Raw genomic sequence first — 21,372 nt, forward strand, 5'->3', positions numbered from 1 at the left:
CAGCTGATACTGGGCTTCAGCTCCAGCCCCTCCAGCTCCTACCAAGGACCCCACCCCTACCAAGGTGGCAACCTCCATCATGCCAGGGGAGAAGTTCTGGTTCACATCAGCCCCCAGCTCTATCCCCACAGCCTCCAGCCCTAACCCCCACCAAGTCAATGGCAGCCAGCGTACCCCAGGAGAAGGCACAGCCCATCTCACTTCAGATACAGCTGTCCCACCAAAGCCACTGAGCACACACAGACTGCATAGTGAAAATCCCACACAAGGGCACGCCTTTAAGACCAGCACAGGTAACTGTTTTGCTTAGTTTCATAGAGATGGAGAAAGTCAAACAAAATGAGAAGGCAGAGGAGTATGTTCCCAAGGAAGGAACAAAATAAAACCTTAGAAAAATGCTTAATGAAACAGAAATAAGTACTTTATCTGATAAAGAATTCAAAGCAATGGTCATAAAAATGCTCACTGAGTTCAGGAAAAGAATAGAGGAACACAGTGAGAACTTCAACCAAGAACTAGAAAGTAGGGCTTCCCTGGTGGCGCAGTGGTTGAGAATCTGCCTGCTAATGCAGGGGACACGGGTTCGAGCCTTGGTCTGGGAGGATCCCACATGCCACGGAGCAGCTGGGCCCGTGAGCCACAACTACTGAGCCTGCGCGTCTGGAGCCTGTGCTCTGCAACAAGAGGCCGCCATAGTGAGAGGCCTGCGCACCGCGATGAAGAGTGGCCCCCGCTTGCCACAACTGGAGAGGGCCCTCGCACAGAAACGAAGATGCAACACAGCAAAAATAAATTAATTAAATTAATAAACTCCTACCCCCAACATCTAAAAAAAAAAAAAAAAGAACTAGAAAGTATAAAAAAGAACCAATCAGAGCTGAAGAATACAATAACTGAAGTGAAAAATACACTAGAAGGAATTAACAGCAGATTAGGTGATAGAGAAGAAAGCATAAGCAATCAGGAAGATAGGAAAATGGAAATCACCCAATCAGAAGAGCACATATATATATATATATATACACACACACACACACACATACATATATATATTTACACATTTATATATATACTTATATATATATATTTATATTTACTTATTTTAATAAGGACAGTTTAAGGGACCTTTAGGACACAACATCAAGTACACTATTCACATTATAGATGTCCCATAAGGAGAAGAGAGAGAAAGGGGCAGAAAACTTATTTTGATGAAATAATGGCTGAAAACTTCTCTAACCTGAAGAAAGAAACAGACATCCAGGTCCAAGAAGTACAGAGAGTCCCAAACAAGATGAATCCAAAGAGACCCACACCAAGACATATAATATTTTAAATGGCAAAAGTTAAACATAAAGAGAGAAGTTTAAAGGCAGGAAGAGAAAAACAGTGTTTCATACAATGGAACTCCTATAAGGCTATCACCTGATTATTCAGTACAAACTTTGCAAGCCAGAAGGGAGTGGCATGATATATTTAAAGTGCTGTGGGGGGGAAAACCTACAACTAAGGATACTATACCCAGCAAGCTTATCATTCAGAACTGAAGGAAAGATAAAGAGTTTCCCAGACAAGCAAAAACTAAGAGTTCATCACCACTAAATCAGCCCTACAAGAAATATTAAAGGGTCTTCTTTAAGCAAAAAAGAAAAGGCCATAACAAGAAATAAGAAAATATATGAAGGAAAAAAATCTCACTGGTAAAGGTAAGTATACAACAAAGGCAGTGAATCAACCACTTAAACTAGTACAAAAATTAAAGGACAATAATTGTAAGGTCAACTATAACTACACTACACAGTTAAAGGATACATATAAAGATGTAAAATATGATAGCAAAATATAAAATGTGAGAGAGTAAAACATTACAGATAAATGGAAATATATCTTGTGTTCATGGATTAGAAGGATTAATAGTGTTAAAATGTCCATACTACCCAAAGCAATATAAAGTTTCACTGCAATCCCTATTAAAATACCAATGGCATTTCTCACAGAAATAGAACAAATAATCCTAAAATTTGTATAGAACCACAATAAATAGCCAAAGCAATCTTGAGTAAAAAGAACAAAGCTGGAGGTATCACCCTCCCTGACTTCAGACTAAAATACAAAGCTATAGTAATCAAAACAGTGTGGCACTGACACAAAAACAGATACATAGATCAATGGAACACAATGGAGAGCCCAGAAATAAACCTATGAACATACGGTCAATTAATCTACAACAAAGGAGGCAAAAATATACAATAGGGAAAAGAAAGTCTCTTCAATAAGTGGTGCTGGGAAAACTGGACAGCTACATGTAAAGGAATGAAACTGGAAGTTTTCCCATACCATATACAAAAATTAACTTAAAACAAATTAAAGACTTAAATGTAAGACTTGAAAAACCATAAAACTCCTAGAAGAAAACATAGGCAGTACAATCTTTAACGTTGGTCTTAGTAGTATTTATTGGATATAGTAGTATTTATTGGATCTCCTCAGGCAAGGGCAACAACAACAAAAATAAACAATGGGAGCTAATCAAATATAAGAGCTTTTGCACAGTGAAGGAAACCATAAACAAAACAGACAGGCAAGCTACTGAATGGGAAAAGATATTTATAAGTGATATAGCTGATAAAGGGTTAATATCCAAAATACAGAAAGAACTCATAAAACTCAATATCAAAAAAATCCAGTTTAAAAAATAGGCAGACTACCTGAATAAGCACTTTTCCAAAAACATGCAGATGGCCAACAGGCACATGAAAAGATGTTCAGCATCACTAATCATCAGGGAAATGCAAATCAAAACCATAATGAGATAACAGTTCACACGTTTCAGAATGGCTACTGTCAAAAAGACTACAAATAAGAAGTGTTCATGAAGATATGGAGAAAAGGGAACACTTGTGCACTGTTGGTGGGAATGTAAATTGGTACAGCCACTATGTGAAACAGTATGGAAGTTCCTCAAAAAATTAAAAGTATAACTACCATACAATCCAGCAATTCCACTCCTGGGTATTTATCCAAAGAACACAAAAACACTAATTCAAAAAGATATATACACCGCAATGTTCATAGCAGCATTATGTACAATAGCCAAGATATGGAAGCAAATGTCCATCAACAGACGGATGGATTAAGAAGATGTGGTATGTATATATACATATACATATACATGCAATGGAATACTACTCAACCATAAAAAATGAAAATTTGCCATTTGTGACAATGTGCATTGACCTAGAGGGTATTATGTCTAAGTGAAATAAGTCAGACAGAGAAAGACAGAAACTGCATGTTTTCACTTATATGTGGAAACTAAAAAATAAAACAAATGAACAAACATAACAAACAGAAACGGATTCACAGATACAGAGACCAAACTACCGGTTACCTCAGGGGAGGGGGGGGCGAGAAATAGGTCAAGGGTACTAAGAGGTACAAACTGCTAGGTATAAAATAAATAAATTACAAGGATATAATGTAGAGCAGAGGGTACATAGTCAACATTTTATAATAACTTTGTATGGAGTGTAATCTATAAAAATATGGAATTATTATGTTTATAATTGAAACTACTATAATATTATAATTCAGTTATATTTCAATAAAAATTTTTAAGAGAATAGTAATGAGCACAGAATAGATTCACAACAAGTGGTATATGTTAATGATAACAGCTACAACAATTGATACTTTTTACTTGGCAGATACATTTTGTAAGGTTATGTTTCCTGTGTATAACTAATATATGGATATTTATGCCATAAGATTCAAAATTATTTTTCTGGTCATAAAGAGTGAAACTGAATTGTGCTCTTTTGAACTTAAATCAAATTGTTTTATAAAAAGAAAAGGAAAGAAAGCACACACTCATGGAAGTGTACGCATCTTGGGAAGAGATGAGAGCTACATTTGGAAAGCAGGAAAAAGCAGAACATGGGGTCCTAAATAGGCACAATGGGAAACCTGTGTCACGATAACCCAAAATGGGTTTTCAATACAAGAGACATGGAAGCCAAAACAGTGGGTGATGCTTTCCTTTAAAAACAAAGTGAAGTGCCTTGAACTTCTGACCCAGGTGTTCTTTCTGCCTGTTTCCTCACTATATTCCTTCACAAAATAAAATTCATTGAAAAGCTAAAACTCTGAAAAATACTTATGGAATATCTCTTGCTTCCAGGACCATCTGAGGCTGCTCTGATTAGAAAATGCACTCTTACCAATCTACTTTACTTTTCTTACCCTTGAAAAGATGGGCTCCTATGATCTTTGCAGGCCGATATTCTTATGAGACGTAATCACTGAGTTCATTTATTCTACATTGACTACACTCTTTAACACCTAGTACAGAAATCTGGTAAGACCACCCTTTGGGAAATCTGGTAGTATAACATATGACTGTTTGCAGGTTTTGTTGCCCTTTCCTCTGTATATAGGAACTGGCCATAGACTACATAAGATTAGTATATATCTCTAGTTATTGATGCTCATATAGAATCAGTCCCTAATACTATCAATATGAGGGTCGGGTCAATAGAATGAGTATAATTTTCACTGGGGAACGAAACAGGATATGGTCTAGCCATCTTTCTTTTTGACTTGTATTTCAGTAATTTAAATCTGCCTTTGGGTGAGATAGACATATATCTACTAGCTACCGAGGGCAAAAAGATAGACATTCTTTTGTAAATTGATAATATGGTTTTGATGTCACCATACTAAGAGCCCTTATTGTACAACTGTCCCTGCTATGAAATCACTGACAGCAGAAATACCTTAATATCCACTGTTCCAAATCAAAGCCATTCTTTTGGTAACTACCAATAGCTTTTGGTAGTTATTCCCACTAATAACTAGAATCATTAAAGCAAGGGATCACAATTATTTCCTCCCTGTATCCACATCATTTTTCAGTGTCACTTTGAAGCTCTATCATCAAGAGATTGAGTCCGTTCTTTCACTCTTTGAATCTAGGTTGGCCTGGCACCTTGCATTTATCAAAGGAATGTCGGAAGGGAACTTGGGTGTCAATAGATTCTACATGGGAATCCTACATGTCTTCGGCAGTCTCTGAAAAAAAAACAAACTGAACATATAACTGCCATACAACCTAGATATTATACACCTGGGCATTAATCCAAGAGAAGTAAAAACTTACATTCACATAAAAATCTACATGCAAAAGTTTATGGAGGTTTTATTTATGATAGACAAAAACTGGAAACAACCCAGAGGTACTTCAATGGGTCAACAGCTATACAAACTATGATACATCAACAAAGAATAACACACCAACATACATATTAATCAAACTAATAAAAATTAAATACAAAGAAAAAATATTAAAAGCAGCAAGGGAAAAACACCAAATAACATATAAGGAAATCCCCATAAGGTTAACAGCTGATCTTTCAGCAGAAACTGTGCAAGCCAGAAGGGAGTGACAGGACATATTTAAAGTGATGAAAGGGAAAAACCTACAATCAAGATAACTCTACCAGGCAAGGGTCTCATTCAGATTCGATGGAGAAATTAAAACCTTTAGAGACAAGCAAAAGCTAAGAGACTTCAGCACCAGCAAACCAGTTTTATAACAAGTATTAAAGGAACCTCTCTAGGCAGGAAACACAAGAGAAGGAAAAGACCTACAATAACAAACCAAAAACAATTAAGAAAATGGTAATAGGAACATACATATTGATAACAACCTTAGATGTAAATGGATTAAACACTCCAACCAAAAGACATAGACTGGCTGAATGGATACAAAAATAAGACCCGTATATATGCTGTCTACAAGAGACACGCTTCAGACCTAGGGACACATACAGACTGAAAGTCAGGGGATGGAAAAAGATACTCCATGCAAGTGGAAATAAAAAGAAAGATGGAGTAGCAATTCTCATATCAGACAAAATAGAATTTAAAATAAAGAGTACTACAAGAGACAAAGAAGGACATTACATAATGATCAAGGGATCAATCCAAGAAGAAGATATAACAATTTTAAATATTTATGCACCCAGCATAAGAGAACCTCAATACATAAGGTAAATGCTAACAGCCATAAAAGGGGAAATCAACAGTAACACAATCATAGTAGGGGATTTTAACACCCCCCTTTCACCAATGGACAGATCATCCAAAATGAAAACAAATAAGGAAACACAAGCTTTAAATGATACATTAAACAAGATGGACTTAATTGATATTTATAGGACACTCCATCCAAAAACAACAGAATACACATTCTTCTCAAGTGCTCATGGAACATTCTCCAGGAAAGATCATATCTTGGGTCACAAACCAAGTCTTGGTAAATTTAACAAAATTCATATCATATCAAGTATCTTTTCCGACCACAATGCTATGAGACTAGATATCAACTACAGGAAAAAATCTGTAAAAAATACAAATACACGGAGGCTAAATAATACACTACGTAATAACCAAGAGATCACTGAAGAAATCAAAGAGGAAATCAAAAAATACCTAGAAACAAATAACACTGAAAACACGACAACCCAAAACCTATGGGATGCAGCGAAAGCAGCTCTAAGAGGGAAGTTTATAACTATACAAGCCTACCTCAAGAAATAAGAAACATCTCAAATAAGTAACCTAACCTTAACACCTAAAGCAACTAGAGAAAGAAGAACAAAAAACCCCAAAGTTAGCAGAAGGAAAGAAATCATAAAGATCAGATCAGAAATAAATGAAAAAGAAAAGAAGGAAAAAATTGCAAAGATCAATAAAACTGAAAGCTGGTTCTTTGAGAAGATAAACAAAATTGATAAACCATTAGCCAGACTCATCAAGAAAAAAAAGGGAGAAGACTCAAATCAATAGAATTAGAAATGAAAAAGGAGAAGTTAACAACAGACACTGCAGAAATACAAAGCATCATGAGAGATTACTACAAGCAGCTATATGCCAATAAAATGGACAACCTGGAAGAAATGGAAAAAATCGTAGAAAAGCACAACCTTCCAAGATTGAACCAGAAAGAAATAGAAGACATAAACAGACCAATCACAAGCACTGAAACTGAAACTGTGATTATAAATCTTCCAAAAAAACAAAAGCCCAAAAACAGATGGCTTCACAGGCGAATTGTATCAAACATTTCGAGAAGAGCTAACACCTATCCTTCTCAAACTCTTCCAAAATATAGCAGAGGGAGGAACACTCCCAAACTCATTCTATGCGGCCACCATCACCCTGATACCAAAACCAGACAAAGGTGTCACAAAGAAAGAAAACTACAGGCCAATATCACTGATGAACATAGATATAAATATCCTCAACAAAATACTAGCAAACAGAATCTAACAGCACATTAAAAGGGTCATACACCATGATCCAGTGGGGTTTATCCCAGGCATGCAAGGATTCTTCAATATACACAAATCAATCAATGTGATAAACCATATTAACAAATTGAAGGATAAAAACCATATGATCAACTCAATAAATGCAGAAAAAGCTTTCGACAAAATTCAACACCCATTTATGATTAAAAACTCTCTACAAAGTAGGCATAAACAAAACCTACCTCAACATAATAAAGGCCATATATGACAAACCCACAGCCAACATCATTCTCAATGGTGAAAAACTGAAGCCATTTCCTCTAAGATCAGGAAGAAGACAAGGTTGCCCACTCTCACCACTATTATTCACCATAGTTTTGGAAGTTTTAGTCACAGCAATCAGAGAAGAAGAGGAAATAAAAGGAATCCAAATCGGAAAAGAAGAAGTAAAGCTGTCACTGTTTGCAGATGACATGATACTATACATAGAGAATCCTAAAGATGCTACCAGAAAACTACTAGAGTTAATCAGTGAATTTGGTAGCGTAGCAGGATACAAAATTAATGCACAGAAATCTCTGCCATTCTTATACACTAATGATGAAAAATCTGAAAGAGAAATTAATAATAGTAAATGGGAAGCACTCCCATTTACTATTGCAAAAAAAGAATAAAATACCTAGGAATAAACCTACCTAAGGAGACAATAGACCTGCATGCAGAAAATTATAAGACACTGATGAAAGAAATTAAAGATGATACAAATAGATGGAGAGATATACCATGTTCTTGGATTGGAAGAATCAATACTGTGAAAATGACTCTACTACCCAAAGCAATCTACAGATTCAATGCAATCCCTATCAAATTACCAATGGCATTTTTCACAGAACTAGAACAAAAAATTTCACTATTTGTATGGAAACATAAAAGACCCCAAATAGCCAAAGCAATCTTGAGAAAGAAAAATGGCACTGGAGGAATCAGGCTCCCTGACTTCAGACTATACTACAAAGCTACAGTAATGAAGACAGAATGGTACTGGCACAAAAACAGAAATGTAGATCAATGGAATGGGATACAAAGCCCAGAGATAAACTGATGCACATATGGTCACCTTATTTTTGATAAAGGAGGCAAGAATAGACAATGGAGAAAAGACAGCCTCTTCAATAAGTGGTGCTGGGAAAACTGGACAGCTATACGTAAAAGAGTGAAATTAGAACACCCCCTAACACCATACACAAAAATAAACTCAAAATGGATTAAAGACCTAAATGTAAGGCCAGACACTATCAAACTCTTAGAGGAAAACATAGGCAGAACACTCTAGGACATAAATCACAGCAAGATCCTTTTGGACCCACCTCCTAGAGAAATGGAAATAAAACCAAAAATAAACAAATGGGACCTTATGAAACTTAAAAGCTTTTGCACAGCAAAGGAAACCATAAACAAGACCAAAAGACAACCCTCAGAATGGGAGAAAATATTTGCAAATGAAGCAACTGACAAAGGACTAATCTCCAAAATTTACAGGCAGCTCATGCAGCTCAATATCAAAAAACAAACAACCCAATCCAAAAATGGGCAAATGACCCAAATAGACATTTCTCCAAAGAAGATATACAGATTGCCAACAAACACATGAAAGAATGCTCAACATCACTAATCATTAGAGAAATGCAAATCAAAGCTACAATGAGATATCACCTCACACCAGTCAGAATGGCCATCATCAAAAAATCTATAAACAATAAATGCTGGAGAGGGTGTGGAGAAAAGGGAACTCTCTTGCACTGTTGGTGGGAATGTAAACTGATACAGCCACTATGGAGAACAGTATGGAGGTTCCTTAAAAAACCAAAAATAGAACTCCATATGACCCAGGAATCCCACTACTGGGCACATACCCTGAGAAAACTATAATTTAAAAAAAGTCATGTACCACAATGTTCACTGCAGCTCTATTTACAATAGCCAGGACATGGAAGCAACCTAAGTGTCCATTGACAGATGAATGGATAAAGAAGATGTGGCACATACATACAATGTAATATTACTCAGCCATAAAAAGAAACAAAATTGAGTTATTTGTAGTGAGGTGGATTGACCTAGAGTCTGTTATACAGAGTGAAGTAAGTCAGAAAGAGAAAAACAAATACCGTATGCTAACCCATATATATGGAATTAAAAAAAAAAAGGTTACAAAGAACCTACGGGCAGGACAGGAATCAAGACACAGACATAGAGAATCAATTTGAGGACACGGGGAGGGGGAAGGGTAAGCTGGGACCAAGTGAGAGAGTGGCAGTGACATGGACTTATATATAATACCAAATGTAAAATAGATAGCTAGTGGGAAGAGCTGCATAGCACAGGGAGATCAGCTCAGTGCTTTGTGACCACCTAGATGGGTGGGATAGGGAGGATGGGAGGGAGATGCAAGAAGGAGGAGATATGGGGATATATGTATATGTATAGCTGATTCGCTTTGCTATAAAGCAGAAACTAACACACCATTGTAAAGCAATGATACTCCAATAAAGATATTTAAAAATAAATAAATAAATAATAGTAAAAAATAAAATAACAACGAATAAACTATTAATTCATGCAACAACCTTAATGACTCTCTAGAGAATTATACTCAGTGCATAAAGTCAATCCCAAAGTATTACATAATTTATGGTTCCATTTATATAACATTCTTAAAATGACAAAATTATAGAAATTGAGAACAGATTAGTGGTTGCCAGGGATAAAGGAAGGGATGAGGGAAGGAGGGAAGTGGACATGGTTATAAAATAAACGGATCTTTGAAAGAAACAAAAATACTAACTCAAAAAGATACATGCACCCCGATGTTCATAGCAGCATTATTTCAAATTGCCAAGATACGGAAGCAACGTAAGTGTCCATCAACAGATGAATGCATAAAGAAAATGTGGTTATATATACAATGGAATATTACTCAGCCATACAAAAAGAATGAAATTTTGCCATTTGCAGCAACATAGATGGACTTGGAGGACATTATGCTAAGTGAAATAAGTCAGATGAAGAAAGACAAATATTATATAATATCACTCATATGTGTAATCTAAAAAATACAACAAACTAGTGAATATAACAAAAAATAAACAGACTCACAGATACAGAAAACCAACTAGTTCTTACCAGTGGGGAGAAGGAAGGGGGGAGGGGCAGAATAGGGGGAGGGGGAGGGGATTAATAAACTACAAGGATATATTGTACAACACAGGGAGTATAGCTGATATTTTATAATAACTATAAATGGAGTATAACCTTTAAAACTGTGAATCACTATATTGTATACCTGTAACATATAATATTGTACATCAACTATACTTCAATTTAAAAAAGAGAAAAAAATGGATGGATCTTTGTGGTGTTGGACATGTATCAAGTTCAGTATCCTGGTTGTAGCATTATACTATAGTTTTGTAAGCCATTACCATGGGAAACTGGATAAAGTGTTAACGGATCTCTCTGTATTATTTCTTGCAACTGCATATAAATCTACAATTATCTCAAAATAAACATTTCAATTTAAAAAATGAAATAAAAGAACATGGCAGAAGTGATGCTGTGCCAATTCCAAGACAAGGTCTCAAGACTTCATAGTTTCTTATTGCAACCCTAACCAGACCCCGTGTGAACAACACACAGTCTGCTGGAGGATGAGAGACCACGTGAAACGAGAGAAAGCATCCCAACTGAAGCCATCCCAGACCAGTCAGCTCCCAGCCAGCCTAGCAGTCAACTGCAGACAAATGACTGAGCCCAGCAGAGACCAGAAGAAAGGCTCACCGGGCCCTGCATACCTGTAAACTGTGAGCTAAGTAAATGCTTGTCAATTTTAGACACTAAAGTATTGGGTAGTTTGTTACATAATGAAAGTTAATTCATACAAGTCAACGCAGCTCATACACGTCAACACATTTACATATTTCAAAACCAGTTTATCTTGGAAGATTCCCTAGAACGTTATTTTGTTTAAAGTTAGATGTTTTGAAATCTCTTATGTCTGAATTGGACATTTCATAAGCCCCATGTTTAAAATCACGTAAAATTATAAGGGTGGTCTAAGACCCTTGACCCTGCCAACAGGAATGTCCTAGACTTACCTCACTAGGGAGGGGGGCGGCCTTTTATTTAGGCCTGGATCCTTGAAAAGATCCTGCACCTTCATTAGAGTTCATCAGGCTGCCCCAGCCCAGTGGACAGTCGAAAGCACACAGCTCTGTCCTTAATGAGCTTCATAAAATTGTCACTTCCCAAATAACTGACTTCCAACTCACTGCCGCTCAGTCATCACCAAGAGCTCAGTATTTGTGGAAGAGCGTCTGAAGGCTACAGCACCCACTCTATCCTCCTGGTATTCTAAGTGCCGTCCTTGAGTTAGGCCACATCATCAGAGAATGAAAGGACCATATGCTGCTTTGGCCCTCAAAGAATTGCTTTTATTGAACTTCACTTTGGCATCCAGCCCACTTTCCTATCCTATGGGACTTAAGAAGAAGCCCATGAAATCCAGTATTGTCTTTGATCTGATGATAGGGCTAGGGGCCTTATCCACCATGCCTTCATTATCAGGACAAGCAGTGTAACTGTCCTGAGGGGCTGGTTTGTGTTTCCTCCACGGTTCCTGTGGTTCATGTCACTGACATGCCTTCCCACTTGTCTGGGCAGCTCAGAGCCAAACTGAGGGGTTGAGACTCTTGTAAAACAGTGTGTGGCTCAGATCCAGGCATCATCAGACTACCCTCTCACCTGTAGCTTCTCTGCCTGCCATTCACCTCAGATCTGAACTGATGGCCTGGACCAAGGGGGTCATCTCAGTGGCCCTGGAGTCTGGCAGAGTTATGAGGAATCACATGGGTCTAAGCTTACAAATTCAGCCTTGTTCACCTGGTGAGTTACCCACCAAGCAAATCAGCCATGGGCTTTCAGGCATGGAGGAAGTGGAGGGGGAGATAAGGAAATCTGCCATGGTTAAGCCCCTCAATATAGCAGGAATTATGCATATGCTATTCATCCTCAAAAACAACTCGGAGAGTTGGCAATTATCATCTGCATTATCCAGATGAGGAACGTGAGCGTCAGAGAAACCGTGACTCATTGCACAGCTGACTGGCAACAAAGCCAGGAGGCAAACTTGAGTCTAATTCTGAAGTCCATGCTCTTTCCTCTAGACTAGGATTGGCAAACCAGGACCCACAGACCCAACCCAGCCTGCCCCCTGTTTTCGTAAATAAAGCCTGATTGTAGCACAGCCACACCCACTCGTTTACATATTGTCTGTGGCTGCTTGCACAGGGCAATAGCAGAGTTGAGTAGCGGCCGCAGAGACCACGTGACCTAGTATCTTCACTATACATTCCTTTACAGAGAACGTTTGCTGACCATTGCTCGAAGCAAGGCGCTCTAGACAAATGACCCTTCTGTCTTAAAGAAGAGTCATCAGAATCACCTGCGGCGGGGGGGGCCGGGTGTTCTTAGAAATGCAGATTTCCAGGCACCCTTATGCCTCCCAAGTTAGACACCTCCAGGTTGGAAGCCTGAATCTGCACTCTTAACACACACTCCCCTCCCCCACGCCACCACCACCACCGCCGGGTGCTTCTGACAGCCCCTGAAGTTCAGGAACTACAGCCCAGCCCAGGGACTTAATGTCCCCAATAGCCCTTGACCTGACTGTAGGTTTGCAAACTCGGGAGCTTCCAGGGTGAAATCTGCAAATAGTCCTTGTACACAGAGGGTAAGGAGAGACCGCCCCAGACTGGCAGGTGGCAAGGCAACTTATATACGAGGCTTGTCTTGTGCGCTGCAAGATGGTGGATCTCCTTCCCCACCCACCAGAATCTTAAAGCTTATGTTGAAGCCTTAGCGGGGTTCAGTCACACACACAACCATCCAGATGATCTAAACACACACACTACTCTCTCAAGGCTGTGTCCTTGGAACAGCTCCCATTGTGGGAACAGTGGGCAGAATGCACATTCCAAGGACAGGGGAGGGGTGAGGAGCCTCTAATTGCCCGGGTCCAGCTCAAGGGTCAACCTGCAGTCACGTCCTCTCAATGACCTCCTCCCACACTGATGGGCATTAAGAGATAACTACCCCAGCTCCCTTGTTCCTTGGGGGAGGGAGAGCAACAGTGAGGCTTGTTGTGCACTGGCTCCCAGAGATCCCCAGCAGGGCCGAGCCCCAGCTGCCCGCAGTGGTAATTTTCTCAACCCTGCACCCTTTACTGCCAGCTTTCCCCCCACCCCCCGTCTCACTTTCCCTCCCCTGCCGGTGCTTCTGGGATCAATTCCTAAACACAGTCCTTGGCCTCGAATCCTCTCAGGCTCTGCTCCTGGGAGGCCTCCTCAAAAGAGACAAGAGCCAGAGACATTGAGATAATTATAAATCTTGGTTAGATTTTAAAATGCCATAGATGCAAGTAATAATCATCGCATTGCTACCAGGGATCACGTTCTGTGTTTGCCCCAGAAAGGGCACAGGGTGGGAAAGACTGAGGGGCAGAATGAGGAACCAAGCTGCAGAAATGAGTGAGATATGGTCCCCACCTCAGACAGAGTTGACAATTTAACTGGGGCCAGGGGAGCTGACCTACGATAACACAGAGAAATAGAGAAAGCAGGAAACAGAAGATGCATCAAGCCAGGCTTAGGTCTCCAGATTAGACCCTTTCATTTTACACTAGAAGCAGGGGCCACCACCAGCCACTGTTCCCTGAAGTGGAGGTCCACCAAGCCTCCCGGGTCTGAAGGCAGCAAAGACTATAAAATGTTTCCACAGGTCATTATTGTTTTTCACCTTCAAAAGAGCCTTATAGGGGCTTCGCTGGTGGCGCAGTGGTTGAGAGTCCGCCTGCCAATGCAGGGGACACGGGTTCGTGCCCCGGTCCGGGAAGATCCCATATGCCGCGGATGCGGCTGGACCCGTGGGCCATGGCCACTGAGACTGCGCGTCCGGAGCCTGTGCTCCGCAACGGGAGAGGCCACAACAGTGAGAGGCCCGCGTACGGCAAAAAAAAAAAAAAATCAATAAATAAAAGAGCCTTATAGGTAAATGGGAATAGTATTATCATCATTCATGCCATCTTTCATGTCAGGGAAACATGTGAGGTCCAAAGGTGTACAAGTCAGAGCACAACTAGCTCACAAGTCCTGCTGCTGCTCTGTGTTCCACAGACTTAGTTGAGGGTTGAAGTCAGCCAGGACCCCATTCTGCTAGGAGTTTTCTCGGCTAAGCTAAACTGTTGATTTCTGCTGAGGGAATACATAAGACACCACCCTGGCCCCAGCCAGCTCTGAACCCCGGGGAGGGGAACATCTCCAGAAGGAAGGGTTCCTGGCGGCTCAAGTCTGAGCCCAGCTGAGAATGGAGACTCAGTCTCCACCTCAGGAAGAGGGATTTTCCCAGCTCATCTCCTAACCTCACCTACCAAAGCTCATGTTTTCTACCTCTTTACCTACACACCCCCAGTCTGGCCTGGCCCCTCTATGCCCAGCGGACACCTCCTGCCCCAGGGAACCAGAGGGATAGCAGAATTCTGGTTTCCATATCAACACCGCCAGGTTCACAAGGCAACAAGGGCCTGCCTTTTCACTCAGCTCAGTGTAGCTGTCAGTAGCCACAGTAATTTCAAGTCAGCTTATGAGGTTAATTTGCCTGCTGCTTTCTCTGCAAAGAAGCCCACAGCATGGAAGAAAGGTGAGTCATCAGCCCAAACCACCCCATTAAGCCAGGTTCAAATCCAGTGGTCCTGAGCTTTCCCACTCACACCTGAGGAAGCCCATTAAATGGTCCATCATCTAAAAATCAATCCACAATCTCTGAGTATCTCACGGGCAGCATCGGAGGGCGCATGTAACTTCCAGCCTTAGCCCGCATGCGCTGATACTCCAGTAAGGGCTGGGGCTCCCCAGGTCCTTCTCTCTCCGCCCTGCCCCCAGGTTAAAGGGGGGTGGACAGGAAGGGGAGACACAGGCACCAGCTCCAAGGAGAGAGCCAGGTAGTTAGACCTGCGTGGGTGGTTGTTTATCAGGAAACACGGGTCCTTGTGTCCAACTTCCAGTTCAGAGGGAGTTTTGACAGCCTCCTCGGTACCTATCAGAGCCGAGTCCTGACAGGCAGGAGTGGTCTTCCCAACAGGAGTACCCTGTCCTCCCCAAGCCTTCGAACACTTGCTCCAAGGTCTGCCTTATAATGAGATCTTCTTCACTGCCAGAGTCTCAATTAAAAGACCCCTCATCTCTGATGCTGGCCCTGCTTGGGGGCTCCGGAGACACTGGCTGCTCTACTGCTCTGCAGCTAAAGTCTGGGATGCCTGCCGGTGCGATGCTCAGAAGGAGGGTGTCTGGTGCAGATTCCTGCCCACGTTCAGGTGAGCGCATGCTCACGAGTGGACAGGTCAGTTACTGGCAGCCAAGGCTGGGGGAGGGCTTTCAGCATAATTTTTAATCCATTGCATTTGGACAACATATTAAAACGTTTACTATGCAGATGGCACATTCCAACATCCTTATTAGAACAAGCGGACCAACAAAGGAGCAAGAGAGCAACTGCCAGCCTTGAACTGAATTGAGCACTTTCTACATATTATATTATCTAATCCTAACCACCACCCTATGAAGTAGACTACTTTTTACAGGTAAGGAAATAAGGTTCAGAAGAGGAAAGTGACTCACCCAGGGTCACACAGCCAGGAAGCAGCGCTGCTGGAATTTGAACCCAGAACTCTGAGACTCCAAATTCCATCTTGGTAATACTGTTCCATGCTGCCTAAACCTGGAAGAAAAAGTTAAAAGGCAATTTTAAAGGCAGCAGTCCACACACAACCACCCTGCACGGGGGATTGGTCAGATTAAAGGGTCTCTAGCATTAAAGGAGATGGGGACAGGGAAAGATGGGAAGTTTGCAGTAAAATGTGAACCAGAGGGCTTCTCTGGTGGCGCAGTGGTTGAGAGTCCGCCTGCCGATGCAGGGGACACGGTTTTGTGCCCTGGGTCGAGAAGATCCCACATGCCGCGGAGCGGCTGGGCCCGTGAGCCATGGCCACTGAGCCTGCGCGTCCGGAGCCTGTGCTCCGCAACGGGAGAGGCCACAACAGTGAGAGGCCCGCGAACCGCAAAAAAAAAAAAAGTGAACCAGAGCCACCTGAAAACCTCAGTGTCACTAAGATGGGATTTCTCTAGTCAGAATAAGGCGGCAGACAGGAAAGTCCAGGATGAGGAGTGAGAGTAGTAGGCTATGATTTCACCTGTCGAATTCAAGCTATCTGTGTAATTAATTTTTGTTGGTCCAGAGCCTCGGGAGTTTCGCAGGTGAAATCTGAAACCGGCCCGCATACAAGGAGAGACCGCAGAAGGAGGTGGCCACTCCAGATAGGCAGGAAGCAGATTTAATAAGCAAGGAAACTTACTTAGGAGGCTTGTCTCCAGCGCCGCAAGATCTCTGCACCCGCCCCTCAGAATCTTAAATGTTTAAATAGAGGCCTTAATGGGGTTCAGCCACATACACCGTCCAGATGGTCTCAACACCTTACTCTCTCAGGGCTGCGTCCTTGAAAATGGCTCCCACAGTGGGAACAGCTGGTGGAACTTACATTCCAAGGACGGAGGGGGGAGGGGGGAGGGGGAGGAGCCTCTGATTGCCCTGGTCCAGCTCACAAGTCAACCTGGGGTCATGTCCTCTTCCTGACCTCCTCCAACACCATGGAACTCTCCATCTGCCCACGACTGTTATGTGAGTGAAAAATAAACACCTGGCAGTACCAGCGACGGGGTCTGGTTTCATTTGGGGAGGTCCAGGACCTTGCAAATATCATGATAGGGAAGTTTTCTCCAAAGAAATGGTGTTTAACAATTAAAGGAAGTTATCCCAGGTAAAAGACATTGACTGCAGTGGAAATAGGAATGCTTAAGTGTTCAATATCCTATCATGATATTTGAAAGGTCCTGGACCTCCCCAAATGAAACTATTATTTTCTCGTGAGAATGTTAAGAAAATGTCAGTGTGTACTCTGAGTCCACCCAAAAATTGTCATTGATATTTGAATAATTTTAAATTCTCTGATTCTATCCTTGCCACATTATAATGTATTATTTATACTGCAAACAGAGAATTCTTTTGAAAACGTTGATAAGACAATATCTCTCTTAGCTTCAAACCCTCCAATGATTTTCCGTCTGTATCTGTTACCTATCGCCTCAATAATACTAGATAGCAAACAACCACAAAACCCCAGTGGGATATAACCACGAATATGAGAGGTTCTGCTGATTGGATTGGGCTCAGCTGATCTTGGTTGGGTTCAGGCAATATACACAAGGGGTCAGCTGCACGTTGTTAGATCCCTCAGCTGGGATATTGGATTGCCCCAGCCACTGCTCCATAGTTCCATCCTCCAGCAGGCTGGCCAAGGCAGAGGAGCAAGAGGGAGTAAGCCTAATCAGGCAAGTGTTTCTCAAGTCTGCACTTGAATTCTGTTTGCTAACATACCATTGTTGAAAGCAAGTGACACGGCCAAGCCCAGAATCATATGGAAAGGCAGTGCTAATGATGCCAAAATCTTGGCTCTCTGTGCACCGGTGCTGAAAAGAAATATGGAGACAGAGTTTTGGAGAAACGAGGAAAACGGCTTTAATCTTTGCCTGGCAAAGGGAGTAACACAGCAGGCTAGCACCTCGAGAACTGTGCCCCTCCCCCACCTTCCCTGGGGAATAGGGAAAGGTTATATAGCCTGGGGCTTATGGTCTGGGGTAGGTATAAGGCTCAAATTAATGAAGGTCTTGCATTTCTTTCTTCTGCAAATTCATGTCCAAAGCTGGCATCAGGCGGCTCAGCAACTGGGTCTGATGTCCCTGAAGTTTTCGGCCATGACCTTCTTTCTGAGATGAAGAGTGCTACAAGGGAGTGTAGGGGGAGAAGAAATGCCAGGTGCAAAGGGTAATTCATATGGAGTCAGAGAGTAATCAGCTTTGTGAAGGCAAGTCTAGCTACAAGTGTTTGTTAGTAGTAACAGCCTAAGAATAATCAAGATTGCTTAACTCTTTCAGGCCTGTTTATGTTGTTTCCCCAGCCTGTTCATTGTTTCCTTATTTTTCTTGTTTATCAGAAAAGTCTCATTTCTATTTTTGCTGCAACAGATTCCCCACTGCTAGTTCATTCCCTCCATATCCATGGAGGAAGGGAAATGGGCATCGTTCTTGTCTAGCTAAGGACAAAACTTCAGTTTTGCTCCATTTGGCAAACACAAGCTGTCTGGCCCAGGGGCCCATCTATCTCTTACTTCACTAAATTACATGACAAAAGTCATGCATATAAGGAGGAGTGAAGAATTGGGGTCATAGCATCTCACATAGGACAAAATCCAAGTGCCTCACCAAAGCCTACATGATCTGGCCCTCCTGACCTCAAATGTCATCTTGCTTTATTGATTGCTAATTTTCAGTGTTTAGCATAGAGCCTGGCACATAATAAGTGCTCAATAAATGTTTCTTCACTGAATGAATGAATGAACAAATGAACATTGTGTTCTTCCCTTGGCATGTGCTGATTAATTGGGCATTAACTTGTCTCTAAAAAATTCAACATGGTTGTTTTCTTCACTTCTTTTTAGTTTCCGTGTATATCATAGGTATCATTATGAATTGGGCTTTATTTTAAGGTACTCATTTGATATCTACCCCATAAAGTTTCTGCAAAGGTGATAGCATGCTGGTGCTTCCTTGCAGTAAATACTTTAGGATTAGAGAAGGAAGAGGGCTCAGCCTGTAGACAAATCAGAAAAAGGATTAGACTTCCCCAGACCATGGTTACTGCAATACCTCTGACAGAATGGCTGAGTTAGGAGCTTCTTATCTCCTGGGATGTTCCGGGCATGTAGTCTAAATTTTGGGAGGCTTGCACAGTTGAGTGGTTTTGGTAAATCCTGTACTCCAACTTGTTTCTTCTGGGAGCATGTTAAAGAGTTACTATAGATTCTAAAGCCCAGGCTGGGGGACTTCCCTGGTGGTGTAGTGGTTAAGAATCCACCTGCCAATGCAGGGGACATGGGTTCGAGCCCTGGTCCGGGAAGATCCCACATTCCGCGGAGCAACTAAGCCCGTGCACCACAACTACTGAGCCTGCGATCTAGACCCCGTAAGCCACAACTACTGAGCCCACGTGCCACAACTACTGAAGCCCACACACCTAGAGCCCATGCTCCACAACAAGAGAAGCCACCGCAGTGAGAAGCCCGCGCACCGCAACAAAGTGTAGCCCCCTCTTGCCACAACTAGAGAAAGCCCGCGCACAGCAACAAAGACCCAACGCAGCCAAAAATAAATAAATTTTTTTTTTTTTTTTTTTTTTGTGGTATGCGGGCCTCCCACTGCTGTGGCCTCTCCCATTGCGGAGCACAGGCTCCGGACACGCAGGCTCAGCGGCCATGGCTCACGGGCCCAGCCGCTCCGCGGCACGCGGGATCCTCCCAGACCAGAGCTCAAACCCGTGTCCCCTGCACCGGCAGGCGGACTCCCAACCACTGCGCCACCAGGGAAGCCCAATAAATATTTTTTAATAAATAAAATTTAAAAAATAAAAATAAAGGCCAGACTGTCACTTCCACATCTGTGTTTGTTCACTCTGTGTCCCCAGCACATCGCTCAGGGGGCAAGAAGTAAGTCTTTGTGGAGTGAACGAATGATCCAGGTAAAATGAAGTAAGATAATGAGAATGAAGAGAATATTAAAAATGACAAAAGAGTAGTGGCAGAACTTGGGAACTGATGTGATTAGGGATATAGAGGTGGCCAGTGAAGTCAGTGAGCACCTCTGGTTCTTTGGAATCTGGGGGCCCACAAGCCAAATTTGCAAAGTTCTTCAGAAGTCAGGAATGATGTAGCCAATTCTCTTCAATGCCCTGGCCATAATCCCCAAAACCCCTTACCATTTCTGTGCACATCAGCCTCACTTCCAGTGCTGACAACTACGTCTTTGCCAGTGGCCTGACTTCAGGCTTTTTGTCACTGTGAGTATCCACCCAGCACCTGAGAGTTAACATCCCCTGATGAGTATGGAGGTATAACTATCTCAGCTCCCTCACCCTTTGAGATAAATCTGATGTGTGTGTTTTTCGAGGTCTCTCAAAATTTCCCCCATGGAATTAATCTCCAGTTGCCTAGTATGGTAGCTGGATTAATAACTCATTCTCTATTTACTACCTTTCCTTTTTAGATTAACTCCCCATCTACTTGTATTCTTTACAACTCCCAATAAAATGCTTGCACTTGAATCCACAGCTCAGAGTCTACTCTGTGGGAAACCCGCACTAAGACAGATAGGTTGTGAGTAAAGCAATCCTAGTAGAACTAAGCTCCAGCAAGACACAGCTTGCAACTCACACTGGAGAACTGAAGGGGCCCCCTTCTGCGCCCCCCAACCCAGCGTGTCCCTTTCCCACTCATCCTAAGTCTCATCTCTGAAGATCCCAAAGCGCCCTCAATGTGCAGCTTTGCTATTTATTTCACAGGATGCAGAATCCATTTTTGTTTTATCTCTTTCCAGGCAGTTGGTTTGTTTTAATGGACTGCTCTTCCACCTCTGCATAATTCTTCTCTAAATTGAATTCTCTCCTCAGCCCCACATAATACACACTGGGCTGTCAGCTCATTACTTTTACATCCTCCCTTGTTCTGTTTATACAAAGGTTTAATTAACTATGAATTGCTGTGTAGGCAACAGGAAAAAGCCCACCCCCCAGCTGGCTGTGTGACTCAACTCTGTGAGGAAAGAGAAGCAATAGAGTGCTGTGGGAAGGGGCCAGGAGGAGGAGACAGCATGAAGATTTTCATCCTCTCTCTACCATTTTCAGTGATTCATTAGCTACTAAATATGTATTAAGTTGCTGCTGTGTGCTTGTCATCATTCTAGGTGTGAGAGTGGTGAATCAGAGCATGGGCCCTGACCTCACAGAGTTTACAGTCTGCCAGGGGGAATAGACAGATTGTCTTAGGTTATCTATTGCTGTATAACAA

This window comes from Mesoplodon mirus (assembly GCF_964341445.2).
Source record: "Mesoplodon mirus genome assembly, chromosome: 15".
NCBI lineage: Eukaryota > Metazoa > Chordata > Mammalia > Artiodactyla > Ziphiidae > Mesoplodon > Mesoplodon mirus.